The sequence below is a fragment of the Clarias gariepinus genome, chromosome 2 (assembly GCF_024256425.1).
Source record: "Clarias gariepinus isolate MV-2021 ecotype Netherlands chromosome 2, CGAR_prim_01v2, whole genome shotgun sequence".
Classification (NCBI taxonomy): Eukaryota; Metazoa; Chordata; class Actinopteri; order Siluriformes; family Clariidae; genus Clarias; species Clarias gariepinus.
The window spans coordinates 40,491,539-40,515,958 of record NC_071101.1 but is presented as its reverse complement, the minus strand read 5'-3'; the positions used below and the strand labels follow the sequence as shown (position 1 = coordinate 40,515,958).

Genomic DNA, 24,420 nt, shown 5'->3' with positions numbered 1-24,420 from the left:
CAGAGCATTTAGAGCTGCGCATGCTGACCGAAACGACAGCTCATAAACGGTCACAGTAACGGTTTGTGTATGTCGTTATTGAGATACAGTGGAACCTTGGATTACGAGCATCATTCGTTCTGGTCTATAATTCTCTTATAGACTTTATTATTGATAAAACGGTACACATTCGCGACATAACGGAATTAAATCATGATGACAAGTTCAGCCAAGAAAACTTGCCCAGTTGGAAGAATCTAAAAGAGACGCATGTTGTGGAGGAGGAACACAGCCGAACCTGAGCAAAGGCCCCGTCACATCATTCAGTTAAGAGGTGAGTGAGACCCTTAGTAACTTTTATTATTTTACAACATGAAATATTACATATATTTTTAAGTTATTTAACTAGTTACTGTATTGTATCCCTATGCGGTGTTAATGGCATTATCCTAAAAGTGTGCGTGTTTTCTAATGTTAACCGCTATACCGTTAGCATGCTAGCTAGGTTAACCTGAGGTATTCCACTGCTAGCATTGGATTCAGTTGTAAATGTATAGCCCAGTTTAACTATAGACCATATAAGTGCAAGTTGATTTCCTAATGTGTAACACTACACAATGTGAGAAGTAATAAGAAATTTGGTTCGGTACCAAAAACCGGTGCCAATATGGCCTATATGTACCTATATATCCAGTATGTACCTGGACCGAAACAGAACGCGAATTTCGGTGCCTCATTTCGGTGCCACTTAAATGCCTGAACTGTCGATTGAAATATTTGTTCTCTGGGGTTATGATGACACAGTTGTAATAAGCATCAGATTCATCAACACACATGATCGCTAGTAAAATTTAAATACTGCATTCATGGGGTGATCATTCAGACATGAAGAGGAAATGTACAGTGGTAGTGGGAGCTCAGTGGTTAAGGCACATTGGGCTACTGCTCAGAAGATTATAAGTTTAAATCCCAGCATCACCAAGATGACATTTAACCTTCATCTGCTTTGGATAACTGCATCAGGTAAATGTACACAAAACACTGTTCAGTCTTTCAGTTTTGTTACCTTATTATATACTGTAGCTATGTTGATGTAATGTTTTATTGATGTTTTATATTGTGTCGTATGTGTTCTGTAATTGTTTAATCCAGATTAATATAGATTAGTCAAATCACCCCCAACACACACACACACACACAGGCTGCTGAGTTTTAAAAATGTGAACACGGTATGGATAAAAGAATGTAACTGACTGTTATGAATGATTAATGATGTATTGCATAGGAAGTGAAGATGGTGGTCACTGACAGAGAGAGCAGAAAAAGGTGTGAAACTCACACACATCTATTTACAGCCAAGACAAGAATGAAGGAGTGACGTACAAGTTACAGAATATTTACTTTTCCATTACACTTTATATATATTATTATAGATACATTTAATAGTACAGAGATCATGAGAGATGTAATTTAGTAAATGTGCTAAAACATTAGTATTATAGGTTTACACAGGCTGCTGATGTGAGTTTTAAACAGTTTAACTAGAAGTACATGCTGGCATTGAAATGTAGCATTTTAATAACATTACATTTATAAAATCAAATATTTCTATTGAATGTGTTCATCTCTGTTGGTCCTATTAATATTATAACACTGTACTAAGTAAAGTAGTTGTTAATTAAAACTCTAAATTATAAAAATATGACAGTGTTTGGTTTGGTTGTTCAAGAAAACACACTCAACCAAAATGCACTAAAACTACCAAAACACTTATTTTCTAAGATACAAATAAACAAAAATAAAAGTAATCCCTCTGTGCTTGAGTAGATGTTTTGGACAGAGAAGAGAAAATTAAAACACTAAGACGGTACTGTAACATAGTTGCATGCTCGACATGTTTAAGTGGCTAGCGGGACTAAGGCCTTGTTCACACGGGCGTTAAATTTTTGGATAAACGAACGCGTTCTGAACGTCCTAGACGTTTATGTTGCGTTTTGTAGTGGGGCTCGATTTATTTCTACACTGGCGTTCGTTTGGCTCTGTCTAACGCCAGCCTGCAGCCCAGATTGTAGTTTGTGTGTTAACCTGTGGAGGCAGTGTGTCGGGAACTGGATATGAAAGCCCTTGTCGTTTTATTTGAGGTGCCTACTTTCAATATGGACCATTTTGCTATATTAGACATTAATCTTCTTGTTTTAAAAATTCTCGGAATATGGCGACGTAGGGAAAGAAAAATATCGCAGCTGCTACTGGGTTTACCCTCTGACTACACAACGTCAGATTAAAAGAAGTAATTTTGTGGTTTATAAAGAAATGCGAGTTAAATGCTAGATTAACTTCCCCCGACAGTTTATTTTTGTTTGTTTCTGCATTTCTGTATGTATAGCATGTAGGATCATGGGATATATTCGGTCCTCTGAAGCGTAAAATGAACCCGAAGAAAACGCACTAAAAGCATTTTCCTTGCGTTCGTTGGGATTTGAACACCAAGAAAAAGCTGCATGCAACGTTTTTTTGATGTTGTATAAATGCGCAGCCGGACGAACACCCGTCACCAAAGCCCGTGTGAACACTCTCATTGACTCCTATGTGTAAAAAACCCTCGGCGCTTGATCCGCGCCCACCGGACGCTATAAACGCCAGAGTAACGCTCGATTTTAGCGCCCGTGTGAACCAGGCCTAAGAGTATGGAACTCCAAAGTGTTCAAAATTTAATAAATAAATAGGACATGATGAAATATAAGTGCGCATACGTGCGCATGCGCGAGCGTGCAGCAGCTTGGTGCGGTTGCTCTCGGAACTTTCGTGTGTTTTTACTTTTTATTATACTTTCTTTCCATTATTTACTTATAACTTTATTTTGTATTTACCAAGTAAGGTCGCCCTTTCAAACCATGCATTTTGAAAGTGTTCTTGTTCTGAGTTATGCAATGTTAATTACATTTTCGGCGCTCCGGGTGATTAGCGCGCAACAGCAAGGTGCCGGCTCCTTTGTTTACACCAGGGAACAGCTGATTGCACTGAAGCCGGCCGGCATCAGAGACCCGATTCTGTATAGGACTTTAAACATTCCGGATGAGATACGAAGGAGGACGACAAGAGGATGCAGGGGTGGAAGGAAGCGGCGCAGAGGAGCAAGAGAGGAAGAGAAACGCGCGGCGCATAAGAAAGAAATGAGAAAGTACAAGCCGTATGTCCCGTCTCTCATCATGGGCAACGTAAGATCTCTGGACAATAAGATGGACGAGTTGACAGCTTTGTTAAGGACTGAAAACATCTTCCGCGAGTGTAGTCTGATGTGTTTTACAGAGACTTGGTTACACAGTGATGTGCCTGACTCTAATATTACACTGGACGGCTTCAGCGCGATACGGAGCGACAGGACGAGGAGAGAGAGCGGTAAGAGGAAAGGAGGGGGGCTGGCTGTTTACATCAACAACGTGTGGTGTAACCCCGGTCATGTGACTGTTAAGGAGCGCGTTTGTAGTCCAGATATTGAACTGTTGGCTGTCGGACTTCGCCCATATTATTTACCCAGAGAATTCTCCCATGTGATAATAACGGCTGTGTACATTCCTCCATCCGCGAATGCCACTGCCGCCTGCGACGTCATTCATTCTGTAACTGCCAAACTCCAGACTCGACACCCCGACGCCTTTTTCCTGATCTCCGGTGATTTCAACCCCACATCGCTGACCAAGACTATTTCCACTTTCACTCAATATGTGGATTGCCACACTAGGGGGGAGAGGACACTAGACCTGCTGTATGCTAATGTTAAAGGTGCTTACAGTGCTGCAGCACTTCCCCCCCTGGGGAGGTCGGATCACAACCTGGTCCACCTCATGCCAACATACAAACCCCTTGTTCAGAGACAGCCTGCCATAGTGAGGAGTGTAAGAAGGTGGTCAGAAGGAGCCACTGCTACATTGCAGGATTGTTTCGAGGCTACGGACTGGGAGGTTCTCAGTGCATCATATGGCAAGGACATTGATGGAGTGACGGACTGCATCACAGAGTACATTAACTTCTGTGTTGACACATGTGTACCGATAAGAGATATTTGCTGTTTCCCTAACAACAAACCCTGGGTCACCAAGGACATTAAAGCGTGTTTAAATGCAAAAAAAATGCTTTTAGGGCTGGTGATAAGGAAGCAGTAAAGAAGGCTCAAAAAATGCTAACTGGCAAAATCAAGGAGGGGAAAGAGTCATACAGGAGAAAACTGAAACAAAGACTGAAACAGAACAACACGAGAGAGGTGTGGAGGGGCATGAGAAGCATCACTGGCTATAAGACAAGCGGCCAGGCTGTTGAGGGAAGTGTGGAACGTGCAAACGACCTTAACACTTTCTTTAATAGATTTGATGTCCCTATGTCTCACACTTCTCCCGGCTTCAGCCCCAATCCACACTCTCCTGCTCCTATGTCCTCCCCTACACAGAAATCAGTCACAGTCACTACTCCTGCACTCCCAGCAATCAATATCTCAGTGGATCAGGTGAAGCATGGCCTCAGGAAGATCAGCCCTACAAAAGCTGTAGGTCCGGATAAGATCAATCCAAGAGTCCTGAAATCTTGTGCTCCCCAACTATGTGGTGTCCTCCAGTACCTCTTTAGCCTGAGCCTGTCTCTGCAAAAAGTCCCTGCACTGTGGAAAACATCATGCATTGTGCCGGTACCCAAAACACCACGTCAAATTCAAATTCAAATTTTATTTGTCACATACACAAACATACACAGTACGAAATGTAGTGAAATGTATTATACGACTGCCATTGACTCTAAAAGAGAGTTAAATTTTACAAATAAGAAATAAATATGAATAAAAGAAATACGATAGAAATTAAATTACAAAATTAAATTAAACTAGGAAAAATAGAACTAAAAATAAAAATAAAAATAGAACTAAAAATAAAAATAGAAATGTGCTATGAAAAAATAGAACTATAAATAAAAATAGAAATAGGATGTACAAAATAGAAATATACTGTGCAAATTGAAATATACTTTACGGTGTGTGCAAATATGCATGGAACAAAGTGTCTTAGTGCAGAGGTTATTAAAGTGACTTTGTGCACTGGTCCAGGATGTAAACGTAAAACTGTAAAATGAAGTGTAGTTGTGAAGGTAGGTGTGCAAAGTTATTGAAGTGTCTTTGTGCAATGGTCCAGGATGTAACGTACGACATGTAGTGTATATATGAAGGAAGGTGAGCGTGTAATTGTCCATAGTGTTCATGGATGTAAGAAGATTGATGGATTTGACCAATTATGAAAATATTGTGTAGTTCTGCATAGTGGTGTGGTTGTGGTTGAGAGACCTTATCGCCTGCGGGAAGAAGCTCCTCCTCAGTCTCTCTGTGTTGGCCTTCAAGGAGCGGAATCGCTTCCCAGACCGCAACAGAGTAAACAGTCCGTTATTGGGGTGGCTGAGGTCCTTCACGATCTTCCTGGCCTTGGTCAAGCACCGCTTGTTGTAGATCGAGTGCAGGTCAGGGAGCTCGATGCGGGTGATGCGCTCAGCTGATCGCACCACCCTCTGTAGAGCTCGTCTGTCCTGCATGGTGCTGTTCCCGAACCAGGTCGTGATATTTCCCGTCAGGATGCTCTCGATGGTGCAGGAGTAGAAATTCCTGAGCACCTTGGAGGGCAGTCTAAAGTCTCTCAAGCGTCTGAGGTGGTAGAGACGCTGCCGGGCCTTTTTTACCACGGTGTTGATGTGACAGGACCATGCCAGGTCCTGCGTGATGTGAACACCGAGGTATCTGAAGCTGTCCACTCTCTCCACTGGGCTCCTGTTGATGACGGGGGTCTGGTAGTTCCTCACCTGCTTTGTACTAAAGTCCACTATCAGCTCCTTTGTCTTACTGACGTTCAGGAGGAGATTGTTCCTCTGGCACCAGTTCTCCAGATTTCCAACCTCCTCCAGGTAGGCCGTCTCATCATTGTTCGTGATCAGGCCCATCACAACAGTGTCGTCAGCGAACTTGATGATGGTGGTGGAGCTGGTAGTGGCCACGCAGTCGTGGGTGTACAGAGAGTACAGCAGGGGGCTCAGAACACAACCCTGGGGGGCTCCAGTGCTGAGAGTGAGAGGGGCTGAGACATGTCCGCCCATCCTTACTGCCTGTGGTCTGCCAGTTAGGAAGTTGGAGATCCACTGACACATAGATGAGCTGAGTCCCAGGTGCTCCAGCTTGGTGGTAAGTGTGGAGGGAATAATGGTATTAAATGCAGAACTGTAGTCGATGAAGAGCATTTTCACATAATTCCCTTTCCTAGTGTCCAGGTGAGTAAGTGATGTGTGGAGGAGATGAGAGATTGCATCGTCCGTGGAACGGTTTGGACGATAAGCGAACTGTAGTGGGTCGAGTGTGTCTGGTAGTGAAGAGATGATGAAGTCTCTGACCAGGCGTTCAAAGCACTTCATCACTACTGAAGTGAGGGCTACAGGGCGATAGTCATTGAGGGAAGCAGGATGAGGTTTCTTTGGGACAGGAACAATAATGGACTCTTTGAAGCATGTGGGGATCACCGACTGAGATAAAGAGATGTTGAATATCTCAGTGAACACAGGTGCTAGCTGGTCTGCGCAGGCTCTGAGGAGACGGCCTGAGATGCCGTCTGGTCCTGCTGCTTTCCTGGTGTTCACTCTCTTGAAGGCATCATGCATTGTGCCGGTACCCAAAACACCACGTCCTTGTGCCCAGAACGATTTCAGGCCTGTTGCTTTGACATCGCACATTATGAAGGTGTTCGAGAGACTGATCCTGGATACACTTCGTCCCCTGGTGAAGTCCTCTCTGGACCCTCTTCAGTTTGCCTATCAGCCGTTCATGGGAGTCGATGACGCCATAATACACCTGCTACATCGTACCTACTCTCACCTTGACAAGCCTAGGACCACAGTAAGGATGATGTTCTTTGACTTCTCCAGTGCCTTCAACACCATCCAACCGGCAGTACTGGGGGAGAAACTAATGAACATAAACATTGACACCCGCTTGGTTTCCTGGATCATGGACTATCTGACCTGCCGTCCCCAGTATGTCCGACTACAGAACTGTGTGTCCGAGACTTTGATCTGCAGCACTGGAGCTCCACAGGGGACGGTACTGTCTCCGTTTCTTTTCACCCTATATACATCTGACTTTAGATATAACTCAGAGTCATGCCACCTGCAGAAGTTCTCTGACGACTCTGTGGTTGTTGGGTGTGTAAAGGAGGGTGACACCTCTGAGTACCAGTCTGTGGTGGATGACTTCGTTTCCTGGTGTGAGCGTAACCACCTACAACTAAACATCAGGAAAACAAAGGAGATGGTTGTAGACTTTAGGAGAAGCAAGACCCCTGTGACTCCTATATCTGTAAAGGGAGAGATAGTGGACATGGTCTCTGAATACAAATATCTCTGAGTCCATCTGGACAACAAACTTGACTGGTCACTCAACACAACGGCACTCTACAAGAAAGGACAGAGTCGGTTGTATTTTCTTCGAAGGCTCAGGTCTTTTAACGTCTGTAACACCATTCTGCGGATGTTCTATGAAACCGTTGTGGCGAGTGTCATTTTTTATGCTGTGGTCTGTTGGGGTGGTAACATTAGGGTGTCTGATAAGAACAAACTGGACAAGTCAATTAAAAAGGCCTGATCGGTGCTAGGCATGGAGCTTGACTCTGTGGATGTAGTAGCAAAGAGGAGAATTCTATCCAAAGTACAATCCATTTTGAACAATCCTTCTCACCCGCTACACAGTGTCTTCGCTGAACAGAGGAGCAGTTTCAGCCAGAGACTGATTACTATCAAGTGTTCCACAGAGCGCCACAGAAGATCCTTTCTCCCAATGGCCATGAAAATTTACAACTCTTCCCTGTAACTCATACACACATGTATGTGGATTTTTCACTAACTGTTACACAACAGGACATTATCACATACCATATTAATAATATAACTACTGCAATACTACTTCCCAATAAAATATGTAATACAAGATTACATACAATAATACAATATTACATAAACAATACTAGATTACTGTGCAATACTTACAAGTAGCCCTGAGTCATATTCTTATGGTACTTACTGTTTTAAGAACTTTTTTTTTTTTTTTAAGATTATTATTATTATTATTTATTACCTTTATTCTTTATTACCTTTCTACAGTTAACAACTGTGAGCACCTGTAACCGAGCATAAGCAATTTCCCTCTGGGATTAATAAAGTTATTTGAATCTTGAATCTTGAAAAATAAATAACTCTATGAATAAATAAGACACAGATATGTAATAAAAGAATGATATTGTGAAATAATGGAACATAATGGAACATTACTGTGAAATGTATTGCATTCTGCTATATATTTACTTATTATTATGAAATAATATTTCATGGTCATTATTTTTCCCAATAACAGAGATTATTGCAGAGGCATTTTATTTAATTTTAACTGTTTTTATTTTAAAATATAATTTTTTTCAAAGTCAGTATTTATGTCAAAATCCCGTTTTTCACGATGGACTATTTATTTCATAATGCGACTTTTCAGCAGATTGAGTCGTTCTGTCAATCAAAAGTGATAGGGCGGAGCCAGCTGTGTGATTGGTTGCTCCTTTATTCAGACGTAAGTATTAGAGCATGAAGTATCGATTTAGGTCTAATGGTGCCTCATTTCGGTGCCACTTAAATGCTTGAACTGTTGATTGAAATATTTGTTCTCTGGGGCTATGATGACGCAGTTGTAATAAGCATCAGATTCATCAAAACAAATGATCTCTAGTAAAATTTAACTACTGCATTCATGGGGTGTCAGAAATGATCAGAAAAATAAATTATTTCCTTAATTAGGAAAATCTTGAGAAGTTCAGAAAACTTTGATAACACAAATCCAGAACATTGTTGCAGTAATGTTACTGTCCATGTTATTTTTGTAAATTAAAAGTTTATTAGATTAGACTAAATAATTTAAAGAACAGGGCCCGGTTTCTTGATAACGGGGGAAATAATTATGGATTCAGTAATTTTTTTGTGACATTGAACTTCATTAAAATGTATGAACTATAAACATGATCAAGTTCTTTTTAATGTGTGTGCACTGAACTTTTAGCTACTGTAGCTCTTGTTAAGTGTGAACTTACACATCACTAGTGGGATATCACACGTCACCAAGTGCTAAGGATTTCCTGAAGCTATAGATACACAGAGTTTTGTTGAATTTAGAGTTTAAGAAAATAAATTAATTTTGAGCTGAGGTTATACAATTATTTTTGTGTCAATGTAATAAAAGTCAGTCAATTCCTCATAGACTGTTGATGTAAGTTTGGAAAATTTGAGTATTAACAAATGCTAAATTGCTGATTGTTAAAAAAAAAAGTAAGTGAAGATGGTGGTGACTGACAGAGGGGCATCAGAAGAAGGTGTGAAATTTACACACGTCCACTTATAGCTAAGACCACAATAGGGAAGTAACGTACAAGTTACAAGAAAAAATACTTTTCTGTTACACTTTATAAGTTGTAGATACATCCAATAAAACATTGTGAGAGATGTAATTTAGTAAATGTGTAAAAACATACACTGTAAGTATTATAGGGATGTAAAATAATCTGAGTGTAGAATCCTCCTTATTCATTAGCCCACCTCTCTTCATCAGTACATTTTAGACTGAAGTTAATCAGGAAGAAAAAATCCACATGATCAAAGCTGAACAGCTCTAAATAAGGACATTATAACCCGAGGCATGACGTGTATGTTTACCCTGCATGTAAAGATTACTGCTGTCTTTGGACAGTTTAACTAGAAGTACATGCTGGTATTGAAATGTAGCATTTTAGTAACATTACATTTATAAAATATAAAGCCATAATCAAATATTTCCATTGGATGTGTTCATTTCTGTTGGTCCTATTAATATTATAACACTGTAGTAAGTAAAGTTGTTGTTGATTAAAACTCTAAATGATAAACATTTGTCAGTGTTCGGTTTGGTTGTTCAGGAACAGGGCTGAACTACGGCCTACTGTAAACCCAGTCTGGACAGAAAGCACATAAACTAAACAAAAAAACAGCTGAACTAAGAACTGGCTAATATTCTCTCTCCTTTCTGTAATAGAAAATAGAAAATAACTTCACTCACCTGCCGCCATGTGAAACACGACAGACACAAGATATAAGCACTTCATCATTACTGAGTCTTCTGCATTTACACACCAGTATCTCAAAGTGCAAAGCAACACAGACGCAGACATGCACACACAGACTGCTTCAGTGTCTCTTTTAAATAGTTTTGTTTTCAGGAAACCTCAACAACCACTGCATCATTTCTCTTTTTGAGAATCGCCTTCATCACTCTTTCCATGACCAGTGAACATTTTATTTGTATTATTAAGATTGATTCACACATTTTTTTATGTCATGCTTTTATCATTCTTCATTATCATTGTAATCTGCATTACATGCCATTGTGAGCAATATTTGCAATATAAGATTTTTTCTTTTGATGAAATCATAAATTAACAAATGAATATATTAAAAATGCTGTTTAAATTTTACATTTAAACCTCAGCTTGATGTTAAAATGTTATTTATAATTGTCTAACCTTCTAAAATGCCTAAAGTAATAATAAACAAGCATAGATTGTATAACGTTATTGGTTATATTAAATTAATTGGTAATAAAATTAAGCATTAACTTCACTTTTCAGCAGACATTAATTCTAGTGGACAAAGATGTAATGACAGGTTGCCGAGAGAAGAGCTGTGGTATTGTAGGAGGAGGTCTGGAGTGTCAGAGAAGTATGTTAGAGCGATGCAGGACATGTAAGAGGATAATAATCAGGATTTATTGGCTTTTATAACTTAATATTGATGTGTCACAATATAACACAGAGATTATTTGCCATTTATTTGTGGTAAACAGAGTAGATATTCTTTTTATATACTATGTCTGACAAATTCATATCAAGTCTTTTTTCAGACGGAATGTTCTATTTTATGTATTTAAATGCTTTAACATTAACATGAAGCTTGATCTCTCTGTTTTCCTTCTCAGTGCTGTATCTGTAGTGTATCATCCTCTACTCTCAGGTCAGATATGAACAGAGACAGATTAGCAGGAGAAATGTTATTAAACAGCTGAAGTCTGCCACGGTAGTGCTCATCATTTAACACTTCTGTGTAAGGTCCTGTTCTGAATCCACCAGGTGGGTGGCTGAGGTTTGTTGTGCAGGTCAAAGCAGGAGAAGGATAACAGCACTGAATCACTGCTGTGTTCAAGAATCTGTATCTCTTTATTACCAGAGAGAGCAGAGCCTACAGAAACACACATACAAATTGTTGCCTGGAGGGTCAGGCGTGAAGTCCTGACATCAGCAGGTTACCATTATAAGGCCTTTGTGTCTAACCCTACGCTAATACAATATCCAATCACTGGCAATACAGAGCATCCTTAGAGCCGAACCCAAGCCCAGAGGAGAGGACGGATTGAGGCAGGAAAGGCATCCAGCAAAACATCTGTACTAAAAAACATTGCAGATTAATTAATTCAATCGGACAACCCCTAGAAAATTGGCCAAGGTCTGAATAAAATAAAATATATAAATGATTACTCTACATTACATAGGGCTCATGAAGCTGACAGTCTTCATAGGGCTCGATTTAATCTTAAGGTATTGTGAATTTATTAAAGCATCTATTCAGAAAGGCTTAACAAAAATTACAGGATATCTTTAAGGGGACTTAAAATAGTGGAAATATTGAAATACAAATCTGCAACTGTGTACATGTATAGCACCATGAGTTTTCCATGTTTAAAGTTAACGGGCATATATACTAAATTAATGGAACTGGGTTGAGACCAGTACAATATATGAAACATATGGAAGAACACATTGTGAACTTGCATGATAAAAACATCAAACCGCAGTAAAAATCACAGTTTAATAGTGAAATAAGATAATTTCCATACACACACAATGTGGCAACAAAATCAAGTCAGCTGACAAACTAGATTTACTGAATGACCTGATTGTCACAGCTATGGAGTTTTTTCTCCCTGACGGAGCAGGTATATTCCAGGACTCAAATTGTGAAAGAGTTGTTTTGGGAGCATGAAGAAACATTTTCACACATGAACTGGATACCACATTGTTCGCTGTATTCAAGGTTAAAGGTGATTAAATGCAGTATTGTAGTGTTTTTTTTTTTTTTATAGGCCAGGCAGCGTATACAGGTTAAACTTTTAAAAGCCATGTACTGTAATAAGTGTCTCAGTCAGTTTGAGGAAGTCCTCCTACCTTTGGCGGTGCTAGGGAGTTTTTTAAAGGGGAATGTGCTCCAGTACTGATCTGCTGTGACACAGTAAAATCTCACATTCGAGTTTTAAAAAGCTTGTATATTTTGCAATAATAATGTCCAGAAAAAAAATAGTTTCTAATCCAAAATGTCAAAGCAACACAGTTTAACCCAAAATACAAGCTGAGGTCTGGGTCTGTACACCTTGAGTCCGGCTCGGTTATCATTTGCTTATGTAGGTAATGACCTTTACACCATAAAAACATGTTAAGAATGTTAAAAAATGTATTTAAAAGTAAATATTTCTGCAAAATTTTATGTGCAATAATGCATAATAAAATATTTCCTTATCCTACAAAAAATAATTTGTATTAAGTTGTAATTTTATTTATATTATTAAATTTATATGAATTCATTAATTTTTGGGAGGAATGTGAACTTAAACCAAACTGGTTAACTATAATGATGAGTAAGTTTATTTTAATGTGTGTGAGCTGTACTTTCAGCTAGGTTTTGTAAACTTGCACACAACTGTTGAAATATCACGTCACCAAGTGCTAAGGATTTCACAGAATATACAAAACAAAAAATGATAAAAGCAATAAAAAGTCACACACAGTCCAGTCCACATAGATCACTAATGTGAGTTTTGAAAATTAGAACACAGTATTGTTAAATGCAAGGAGCTAAAGTACTTGTTAAAAAAGGAAGTGAAGATGGAGGTCACTGACTGAGGGGAAGAAAAAGAAAACAACAACATGCATTTCACACAGCTCTTTTTAGATAAAACCAAAAGGAAGGGTTGACCAAATCACTCGCCTGCAGCTACAAGCAGCTCTTCAGTACTGAGTCTTCTACACACACACGCACGCACGCACGCACACACACACACACACATTCACACACACGTGCACACATACTCAGCCTGATTGTTTCTCTCTCTTAACCTAATTTAAATTTTATATGCAGTATTAAGTTTTAATCAAATATTTCTTCTCATGTCATGCTTTTATCATACCAGCAAATAACCTCACAACCACAATGTACTATAACTATCATAAGACCTCAACACCAACTCTCTCTCCCTCTCTCGCATGCCGGTATGTACACACACACACACACACACACACACACACACACTATATTGTAAAGATTTACTTAAACTGTTGACACATAATTTTGTTGGAATTTGAGTTCGTAGGAGAAAAGAATTCATCAATTGTCAAAGCTGAGTTTGAAAGCAAGGAACAAATATACAGTTTAATACACATAGATTGCTGTTGTGAGTCATAAAAAATGTGGACACAGTGCTGCTAAGTGCATGTAACTCATTGTAAAGGAAGTCAAGAAGTGAGATAGAGGTCGCTGACAGACGGAGAGCATGAAAAAGATGTGAAATTCACATACTGTAGTTCAGTGAAGACAGAAATGTGTTGATGGTCTCCTGAAACCACTCATGACTTTGTGAACAGCACTGAGTGCTGATGTAAAGCTGGTGATTGTAAACACGGCAGAAACAAGTTTATAATGGAATATTCCCAGCTTTGAGCTCACGTGTTTATGCTATATAGTGGATATGACTTTGGTTACATCTCTGATATATTTGTGAGTCGTGCCCCTGTTGTTTAGTAGGTTGACAGTTTATAACTTTACTTAAACAAGGTGCTGCTGATTTTAAAGCCTGACTAGTGTAATGCACATGATTTAATCAACAACTAAAGCAGTAAACACTCAGTCTGTTCTTTGAGATGCAGTATTCAATCCACACTAATGAGAAGTGACGATCTCAGCCCACACAGGATTGTTAAAGTACAGTTAATGGCCCTGCCAAGGACAATGGACTTACGGCAGGTAGATACCCATCTTACACCTGATGCACAACTGAAGTATGGTGAAGATCTCAGTAAAGCTGTTAGCTCTGGACAACAGTGTGTTCTGGTGGTAAGTAATTTACATTTAAATGATTTGCACTGAAATGATCACACAACAGTGACTGTTAGAGGGTAGTGTGTATTAAGCAGTGTTATACTGTGTGTAACATAGATATCTGTCTCAGTAGCTGCATCACCATCATCTGGGCTTGTTGCTATTACACACACGTCTGTAAATTTGGCACATTTACTTTCCTGTACGCCTTTCTGCTTCCACATTTACACATTTTTTTAAATTGTCTCAAATTATTCAGGCGGTTAAGGATTTCATTGAGGGGACTTTGAAACAAAGAGAGAAAAAGACGGAGGCAGAGAGAGAGAGAGAAAGTATCTTGAGATCTATACAGTCAAGTGTAGGGCAAACACGTATGCAGACATACGCCAAAAGTAGGAGAATGTTTTTAGGTTTTTAGGAAGTGGAAGGAAACTGGAGGACCCAGGGGAGTCCATATAGACATGGGCAAAACAAGTCAAGACACTCTACACAGACAGAACCACAAGCTCAGGACAGAACCAGGGACACTGGAGCTGTGAGGAGACAACTCTACCCACTGCATCACCACACTGCACATACAGTAGGTCTACACTCACTCATTGTCTATACTGCTTTTTAGGATTGTGGAGGGCCTGGAGCGTATCCCAGAAATCCTGGACAGGTTGGCAATCCATCATAGGGCACACACACACATACACACACATTCACACACTATGGCAATTTGGGAACACCATTTAGCCTAATCTGCATGTCTTTGAACTGTGGGAGGAAACCGGAGTACCCAGATGAAACCCACCAAGCATGGGGAGAACATTCAAACTTCACGCACATAGAGACGGGAATCAAACCTGGCTGGTAATACCTTGGAGGTGCAAGGTGACGCAAAACAAACGCTAAGCAACTTAAAAGAGAAAACACAATGTGTAATAGAAATCAATCAGGGGAAACACAAAAAATGTGTAGAAAAGAATCATACTACAGAGGAGGATGCCCTCTGCTGGTCTGGCAGGTAATTTTTCTGTTGCACCAAATATAAAGTGATTGAAATTTTTTAAGACACCTTTGTCACAGTATATAAATTATACTTTGCCAAACATAATACTTTTGCATATTCTGCTTGGTCATTGTGGTTTTTGTTTTAGAGCAAAGTGATGCAACAGTCAGTGCAGTAGTGTTTTAATTATACCACATCAATACGGCAACAATGTTGTTGCACATTTGCTACACTGGTGTAGTCCAACACAGTCAGAGCGGCTCAAACTGGTATGGGGTTAACGTAGTCCTGTGATATTTACAGCCAGCACTACTGTCAGAGCAACTTCTGATTAATCAGATTAGAGAATTCATCACATACCCTAACCACAAAACAGTCTCACTCTTCACTCTTGTCAGTTACCAAAAGACAAAAAGAAAGTCTGTGAATTGCGGTAAATGTAAACATTTTAAAGATTATCTTTGTATTTGTCTAATGTTAAACTGTATGTTTAACCACTAGGTGCAGGGACATCACTTATAATGATTATGTGCATAATTCAGAAGCTTTTTAGAATGACTCTCATTTGCTCGTTGCTTATAGGCATCAACTATTTACTCTTACTGCAGTTAGCAAAAGTACCATCTACCCCTGGTTGCAGCTATTGCAATTCTGTACTGACACTATAGAAAGCAAAATTACTTCTGCCATCACTATATGGTTCCTCCAGCATCCTCCAGAGAAAAGAGGATATTAAGGTATCTTGAATTTTTTCAAGTTTTTGTTGTTATTCTTTCAGCTGCTACCGTTGAGGGGTCGCCACAGTGGACCAACTGATCCACACACAGCTTGGCATAGGTTTTATGCCTGATGCCCTTCCTAACACAACCCTCACATTTTATCCATGCTTGAGACCAGCACTGCATCCAGCAGCTGGGGTTTGGGCATTCTTTTTTTCCAAGACCACTGAGTAAACCATCAGCTGCAGTCTGTCATCACTTGATGCAGCTTCTTTCCACTTGTGATTTCTTTCATTTGCCAAGCTGGTTAAGCAGCATTCAGAACGATGGATATATGAGGCAGGGATCATGCCTTTACATACATGTAGTTAAAAGCAAGTATATTTCTGCCATAAACAGTAAAAAAAAGATTTAAAATGTGATGTTACTCCAGTTCTATCTGGCCAAAAAAAGTCTCCATTTCAGAATGGTCAAATTATTGGCATGCATCAAGCACTGAAAACAATTAAGGAGATTTAAAATAACTAAAATTGAGTTAAGAACTGTCCAATACATTATTTATACTTGTAAGGATTGTGCTGAACCTTTAACTTCTTGGAAAGAAATGTGACCAGAAAAAAATCATAATTAGAGATCACTTAAATGGCAGAGAATTGTTTTAATGTATGTAGTTCACTGAAAATGTTTAATAGTTAACTTTATTAGTAATGTTTCAAGTCTACGTAAAGTCCAGTTAAAGGTATATTTTTACTATAAGAAGTTAAATAGAAGCTCAATAGAAACCTAGTACTATACTGTAAAGAATAAAATAGAGGTTTTTAACTACAAGTATGATAAGTTTACTTAAAGAAAACTTACTTAAAAAAACATTAACATGGTACTCTTAGCCATTATGAACCACTCAGCATGTCAGAGTGACCACATCATTGTGTCCAGGGCGTCGTGAGAACTGATGCGTGAACGACTACATCCTCTTTCTCACAGGACCAGTTAACCAATATTGCTCCATATACATACAGTACCATGTAATACTCCACACTTAACAAGCACGCTGTGATGTCCCTTAACAAACTATAAGGAGAATTAAAATAATTTCACAAAGACTATTCTCAGAAAACCCATTTAGTCCAGGCAGACTTTCCCATGACACAAACAGGAACTTCTATAATTATCTTACACAAAACAGTGATGACAAAAGCCGTTTATAAAAAAAAAAATTAATACTGATATAGGAATATAACACAAAAAATATAAGATGACATGTACACCCCAATATTATGTGCAACAATCCATAAGCACATAAAATATGATTAAAAGACATACATATGATTTAAAAAACGAGTATAATTAACAAAGAAAATATTGTAAATCATGTGCTCACCATGGCATGTATTTAATATACTGTATGTTTTCATTATTCTATATATTTACTGTGTATTAGTTTGTTATAATCCTGGCATATTCAGATTTCTCTCCAGCATTGATCTGGACCCGTGCTGCTCCGGCTGTGTTAATGTGATTTACAGTAGAGTACATGACATCCGGTACAGTCTGTGGAGAGACAAACAGGGACATTATGCACACAACAAACATATTAGATTTTGGATTAATTTTATTTTTTTGTTTTTAACAACAGATGTTAACTACGATATTCAGAGGTTGCAACGCATTTTCATTAGTGTAGATTTGGTATCAAATATGACTCAGTGGAATGGAGATATAACACAGTAATATGACCACAGGATGTGTCTTCCAACACGGCTGTTTATGAAATGAGAAGCTTTTCACTGCATCAGTTGGGGTTAAAAGAGTTGTTGTGAGATGAAACATATTAATCACTGCAGTAATTACAAAATGAATGTCACTTAAGTATTTGCTTATTTAACTCCATTGTTTGCCATGGCAGTGTAGTGTGACAAGGAAGGGTAAAATCATGGAGAAATGTACAAAGGTGACATTTTTGTAATGTGTTTTAAACATGACAACTTCTCTAAAAAGAGATTTTAATATGCAGTGTTTCATTATCGTTTACATTCTTTGTATCAGATATAAAATTACCAAAATTAATTAAAACAACTTGACACTAATACCTTATCTAATAATATCTTGGCTGATGTGAGCTGTAATGAAATCGACTCTTTACCTTGTTCCAGTGTTGTTGTTGAGTGTGTTGTTTTACTCTGAGGCTGTTCTTTTGAAGGTTTTGTTTCTGTTTTTCTCGACTGTGTTGAAGTTTGTCTTCTACCTACTGAAAAAAAAAAAAACGTATCAAAACTAAGAACTTTTTAAAAATATATATTTTATTTTATTATGATTTCGTTAATCAATTTGATAATATAGCAGAAAACGCTGGAGTAAAGCATGCTCACAGTCATTAATAAACAAGTGTACCTTTAACAGATAGTCTGATGTTTCTTAAATTATCCCGTACAGAACATGTGTATTCTCCCTGGTCCTCTTCAGTCAGGTCTGATATGAGTAGAGAGGCGTCTCCTGGAAAGTTGTTACTGACCAGTTTGACTCTGTTTCCATGATGTCCAGTCTGTTTAGGGTAAATTTCCTGATAGTGACTGTTTCTACTAAACTCCCATTTTAGATCCTGTGGTTTGTTCTGTAGGTCAATGCAGACGCAGGGCAGAACTACAGACTCTCCTGTGAACACAGTCACACACTCTACCTCTGTTTTCATGACCAGCTCACAGCCTGTAAACATAACATTTACAGTTAATAATAAAAGTACTGCAATTATTAATATTCCCCGCTTGTAAATCACAACATTTTCTGCTGCAAACCAGAAGAGATTTTTAAAGGATGCACTCAAAAAAATTAACCTGGCTACCAGTTACATGTACTAAAATGTAATATGTGTTTTGTACATAATAATTTCATGTTTCCAAGATAAACATGAATAAATGATGTTGTATTTACATGAAATTCAACAACTTAACATGTATTAGATTCAATCATGTTGAGATAAACCAAAGAGATCTTGTCACTATGAAAAGCGGAAATATCAGATCAAACATCGCGAGAAGAGAACACAGCGTGTTGAGAAGACAAACGTTTGACAAACACGGGCGTGTGGAAAAGGTAAGCAGGAATTAATTCCCATCTTTCTAAATAGAAACGAAATACTAAACATTAATGTCACCTGCTGTTTAGCGATGTTTAGTCACGTTATTTTGGTTTAAGCTATTTCTTGTATTTTTAGGCACACTTAAAATACAGACGGTTATATGCGCGTGCTTAATCTGCGGTTCGGTTCTGGTTTCGGTCTGTTCTCATGAGTTGTGAAGCGAGAGGAAGAAAGTATAAATATTGTTCATTTGATAAATTAAGTATCATGAATTTTAATTGAATCTATCTCTGTATTTTTTCACAGGAGTTTGTGAGTGAAAGTGTCCTGTCTGCATCTGACTTCAGGAGTTTCCTGACCAACCGTCTCTAACGGTTATATTTAAGTCATAACGAACAGCTATAAAGTACAAAACGTTTCTGTTAGTGTTTAATTGTTTTTCTATGATTAATACTTATTTGTGGTGTTTTATGTTTCATTATTTTTTTTACATCTTTTTACATTGAGACCTCATTTGTAAGTTGCTGCTGGTGTAAAATAAAAATCTCCATTTTATCCCGTTTGTCTTATGCTTCCTTCCTTCACAGAATTCTGTTGACCAGGGCTTGAAATTTAAATTTACTTGAGTTAGATCAACTTAATTTACAACTGAAAAATTTGTTGTACCAACGCTATTCATTTATGTTAACAGTATTAAATTATGTTGGATGCAGCTGTAGTAAATAAGTTAAATGAACCTAAGAAAATTAATTTGACTGAACCTAAGAACATTAAGTTGGGCCAACAAAATTACTCAATGCTGAAAGAAAGCCATTAAATCAGGTGGAAATTTCTTTCATAATTTAATTATGTTCATTCAACAAGTTATTTTTTTGAGTGTGGTATTTACAGTGGTGTGAAAAACTATTTGCCCCCTTCCTGATTTCTTATTCTTTTGCATGTTTGTCACAAAATGTTTCTGATCATCAAACACATTTAACTATTAGTCAAAGATAACATAATTGAACACAAAATGCAATTTTTAAATGATGGTTTTTACTTATTTAGGGAGACGCTTTAGCCCTCGCATTTATGGACTTACTAAATTCCTTTGGGGTTAAACAAAATATAAATGGAGCAACTCACCGCTTTAATCATACGCTAGATTTAATTATATCCCATGGTAGATGTCTCTAATATAGAGATTTTACCTCAAAGTGATGATATCACAGATCATTACCTCTCGAGATATACCCTACCCGTAGAACAGATTAGCTGTGTCTCCCCACGTTATCGATTTGTTAGAAATATGAATCCGACTACTAAAGACAGATTCACAAGTAATCTGCCGGATCTGTCTCAATTAATTATTAGACCCCTAAAAGCAGACGATCTAGATGAAGTGACTAGCAGCATGGCCACTATTTTTACCAGTACATTAGACACTGTTGCTCCCATCAGATTAAAAAAAGTTAGAGATAAAACACTTGCTCCTTGGTACAATAGTCGTACTCGCGCCCTAAAGAGAGCAACCCGTAGGACTTTATGGACTTCTTTAATGAAAAAATCGATAGCATTAGGAAGAAAATAACGGAGGTTCAACCTCTAATAGCATCTCATGATCTAGTTCAGCCTAAAGTTTCACATTTGGTTTTTTTAGTGCTTTACAGGTATAGGACAGGAAGAGCTTTATAATCTTATCACCTCAGCTAAATCAACAACGTGCCTGTAAGACCCAATCCCAACCAGATTTTTTTTTTTAAAAAGTGATGCATATGGTTGGAGAGCCACTTTTAAACATGATTAATTCCTCATTATATCAAGGTCACGTCCCTAAACCTTTCAAGTTGGCAGTTATTAAGCGGTTTCTTAAAAAATCTAATTTGAACGCGAATAAAATAACAAATTATAGACCGATTTCAAACCTCCCCTTTATATCAAAAATATTAGAAAAAGTAGTATCAGCTCAAATATGCACATTCTTGCAGGAAAACAACATCCTTGAAGAATTTCAGTCAGGTTTCAGGCCTCATCATAGTACAGAAACTGCACTAGTTAAGATTGCAAATGACTTGTTTTTAGCTTCGGACCAAGGCTGCATCTCAATACTAGTCTTGCTTGATCTTAGTGCTGCAGTTGACACTATAGATCATAATATTCTCATAGATCGCTTACAAAATCACATAGGTATTCAGGGACAGGCATTAAAATGGTTGAGATCATACCTGTCTGATCGATACCATTTTATAGATCTAAATAGAGAACTGTCTGGTGTAATGCCAGTGAAAAATAGGGTCCCACAAGGGTCAGTTTTAGGACCTCTGCTGTTCTCAATATACATGCTTCCCTTGAGTAGCATCATTAGAAGACATGGGATTAGTTTCCATTGTTATGCTGATGATACCCAGTTATATATCTCAACAAAACCAGACGAAATACCCAAGTTGTCTAGATTGACCGAGTGTGTCCAGGACATAAAAGATTGGATGACCAATAACTTTCTTTTACTAAACTCAGACAAGACAGGGATATTACTCATCGGCCCAAAAACCAGCACACAACAGCTTTCACAATTTAGCCTGCGTTTAGAAGAATGTACTGTTACTACTAGCTCAACAGTAAAAGACCTGGGCGTAATATTAGACAGTAACTTTTCCTTTAAAAATCATATTTCCAATATCACAAAACAGCCTTTTTCCATCTTAGAAATATCGCCAAACTTAGGAGCATCTTATCCGTATCTGATGCAGAAAACTTAGTTCATGCATTCATGACCTCCAGACTGGACTATTGTAATGCATTACTAGGTTGTTGTCCTGCATCCTCAATAAACAAGCTTTAGTTAGTCCAAGATGGTTGGAGCTACACATCTTGCTCCTGTGCTCCCAGTGATCCAGACCCCATCTGCCCTCTGCACCTACTGACTCATCCCAATGCTGAACTGGACTTCATGTTAATTTAAAGAATTTCAGTTATATTGTACTTTCAGCTGCATAACACACATGATGTTATATCATCTCTATCTGTTATCACCCAGATGAGGATGGGTTCCCTGTTGAGTCTGGTTCCTCTCAAGGTTTCTTCCTATTGCCATCTCAGGGAGTTTTTCCTTGCCACTGTCGCCGTCACCCTTGGCTTGCTCATCAGAGACATTTCATTCATTCATCTCATTATCATCTAGACACATTTTTCTCACACATACACAATTTATTTTTTATTTTTTCATTATTATTTTTTTATGAATTTCTTTTATTTTTGTGAAGCTGCTTTGAGACAATGACCATTGTTAAAAGCGCTATATAAATAAAATTAAATTGAATTGAAATCCAAGATCATAGTATTAGTGTCATAATGTCACTGCCCATGATCAGGATTTTTTGGCTTTTATAACTTAATACTGATGTGTCACAATATGACACAGAGATTATTTGCCATTTATTTGTGGTAAACAGTAGTAACAGAGTAGATATTCTTTTTACATACTATGGGTGATAAATTCATATCAAGTCTTTTTTTTAGAATGTTCTATTTTAGGTATTTAAATGCTTTACCATTAACCATTACCCTGCATGTAAAGATTACTGCTGTCCTTGGAAGGTTTAACTAGAAGTACATGCTGGTCTTAAAATGTAGCATTTTAGTAACATTACATTTATAAAATATAAAGCCATAATCAAATATTTCCATTGGATGTGTTCATCTCTGTTGGTCCTATTAATATTATAACACTGTAGTAAGTAAAGTTGTTGTTGATTAAAACTCTAAATGATAAACATTTGTCAGTGTTTGGTTTGGTTGTTCAGGAACAGGGCTGAACTACGGCCTACTGTAAACCCAGTCTGGACAGAAAGCACATGAACTAAACACAAAGCAGCTGAACTAAGAACTGGCTAATATTCTCTCTCCTTTCTGTAATAGAAAATAGAAAATAACTTCACTCACCTGCCGCCATGTGAAACACGACAGACACAAGATACAAGCACTTCATCATTACTGAATCTTCTACATACACACTAGTATCTCAAAGTGCAAAGCAACACAGACGCAGACAGACAGACTGCCTCAGTGTCTCTTTTAAATAGGTTTGTTTTCAGGAAACCTCAACAACCACTGCATCTCTCTTTTTGAGAATCTTTCTTTCCATGACCAGTAAACATTTTATATGTAGTATTAAGATTGATTCACACCTTTTTTATGTCATGCTTTTATCATACTTCATTATCATTGTAATCTGCATTACATGTTATTTTGAGCAATATTTGCAATATAAAATTTTTCTTTTGATGAAATCATAAATTAACAAATGAATATATTAAAAATGCTGTTTAAATTTTATATTTTAATCTCAGCTTGAATTAAAAATATTATTTTTCAATTGTCTAACCTTCTAAAATGCCTAATGTAATAATAAACAAGCATAGATCGTACAACTTTATTGGTTATATTAAATTAATTGGTAATGAAATTAACCATTAACTTTTCTTTTCAGCAGACATTAATTCTAGTGGACAAAGATGTAATGACAGGGTGCCGAGAGAAGAGCTGTGGTATTGTATGAGGAGGTCTGGAGTGTCAGAGAATATGTTAGAGCGATGCAGGACATGTAAGATAGCTTCAGGTGAGACAGAAGAGTTCAAGGTGAAAGTGTTTTAGAAATATGTCAAATCTGATAACATTGCATCTCAATACTAGTCTTGTTTGACCAATAACTTTCTTTTACTAAACTCAGACAAGACAAAGATATTACTCATCGGCCCAAATACAAGCACACAACAGCTTTCACAATTTAGCCTGCGTTTAGAAGGATGTACTGTTACTACTAGCTCAACAGTAAAAGACTGTTAATACTGATGTGTCACAATATGACACAGAGATTATTTGCCATTTATTTGTGGTAAACAGTAGTAACAGAGTAGATATTCTTTTTACATACTATGGGTGATAAATTTATATAAAGTCTTTTTTTTTAAATGTTCTATTTTATGTATTTAAATGCTTTACCATTAACATGAAGCTTGATCTCTCTGTTTTCCTTCTCAGTGCTGCATCTGTAGTTTGCATCATCCTCTACTCTCAGGTGAGATATGAACAGAGACAGATTAGCAGGAAAAATGTTATTAAACAGCTTAAGTCTGCCACGGTAGTGCTCATCATTTAACACTTCTGTGTAACGTCCTGTTCTGAATCCACCAGGTGGGTGGCTGAGGTTTCAAGGATTCAAGGAGCTTTATTGTCATACCAGCACACTTCCATGTTCTGGTACGAAATTAGGACCCAGGTCCCGTTTAAGCCACAGAGATAGCATAGTAGTATAAATATGAGGGTGTAAATATGTATATACATAAATATAAATAAGAGCAGTCAGAGATATATTATGCAGGAAATTAGACATAAACTATACATAGTGTATTGCACATTTTCAGAGGCTGTATTGCACACATTGTATATTCGAC

The 24,420-nt window shown here is 37.7% G+C and overlaps 1 pseudogene; it reads right to left on the bottom strand.

The window, feature by feature from the left end:
- Positions 1–4,359: 4,359 nt before the first annotated feature.
- LOC128541005 (junctional adhesion molecule-like) lies at positions 4,360–24,204 on the bottom strand (annotated as a pseudogene).
- Between the last annotated feature and the right edge of the window lie 216 nt (positions 24,205–24,420).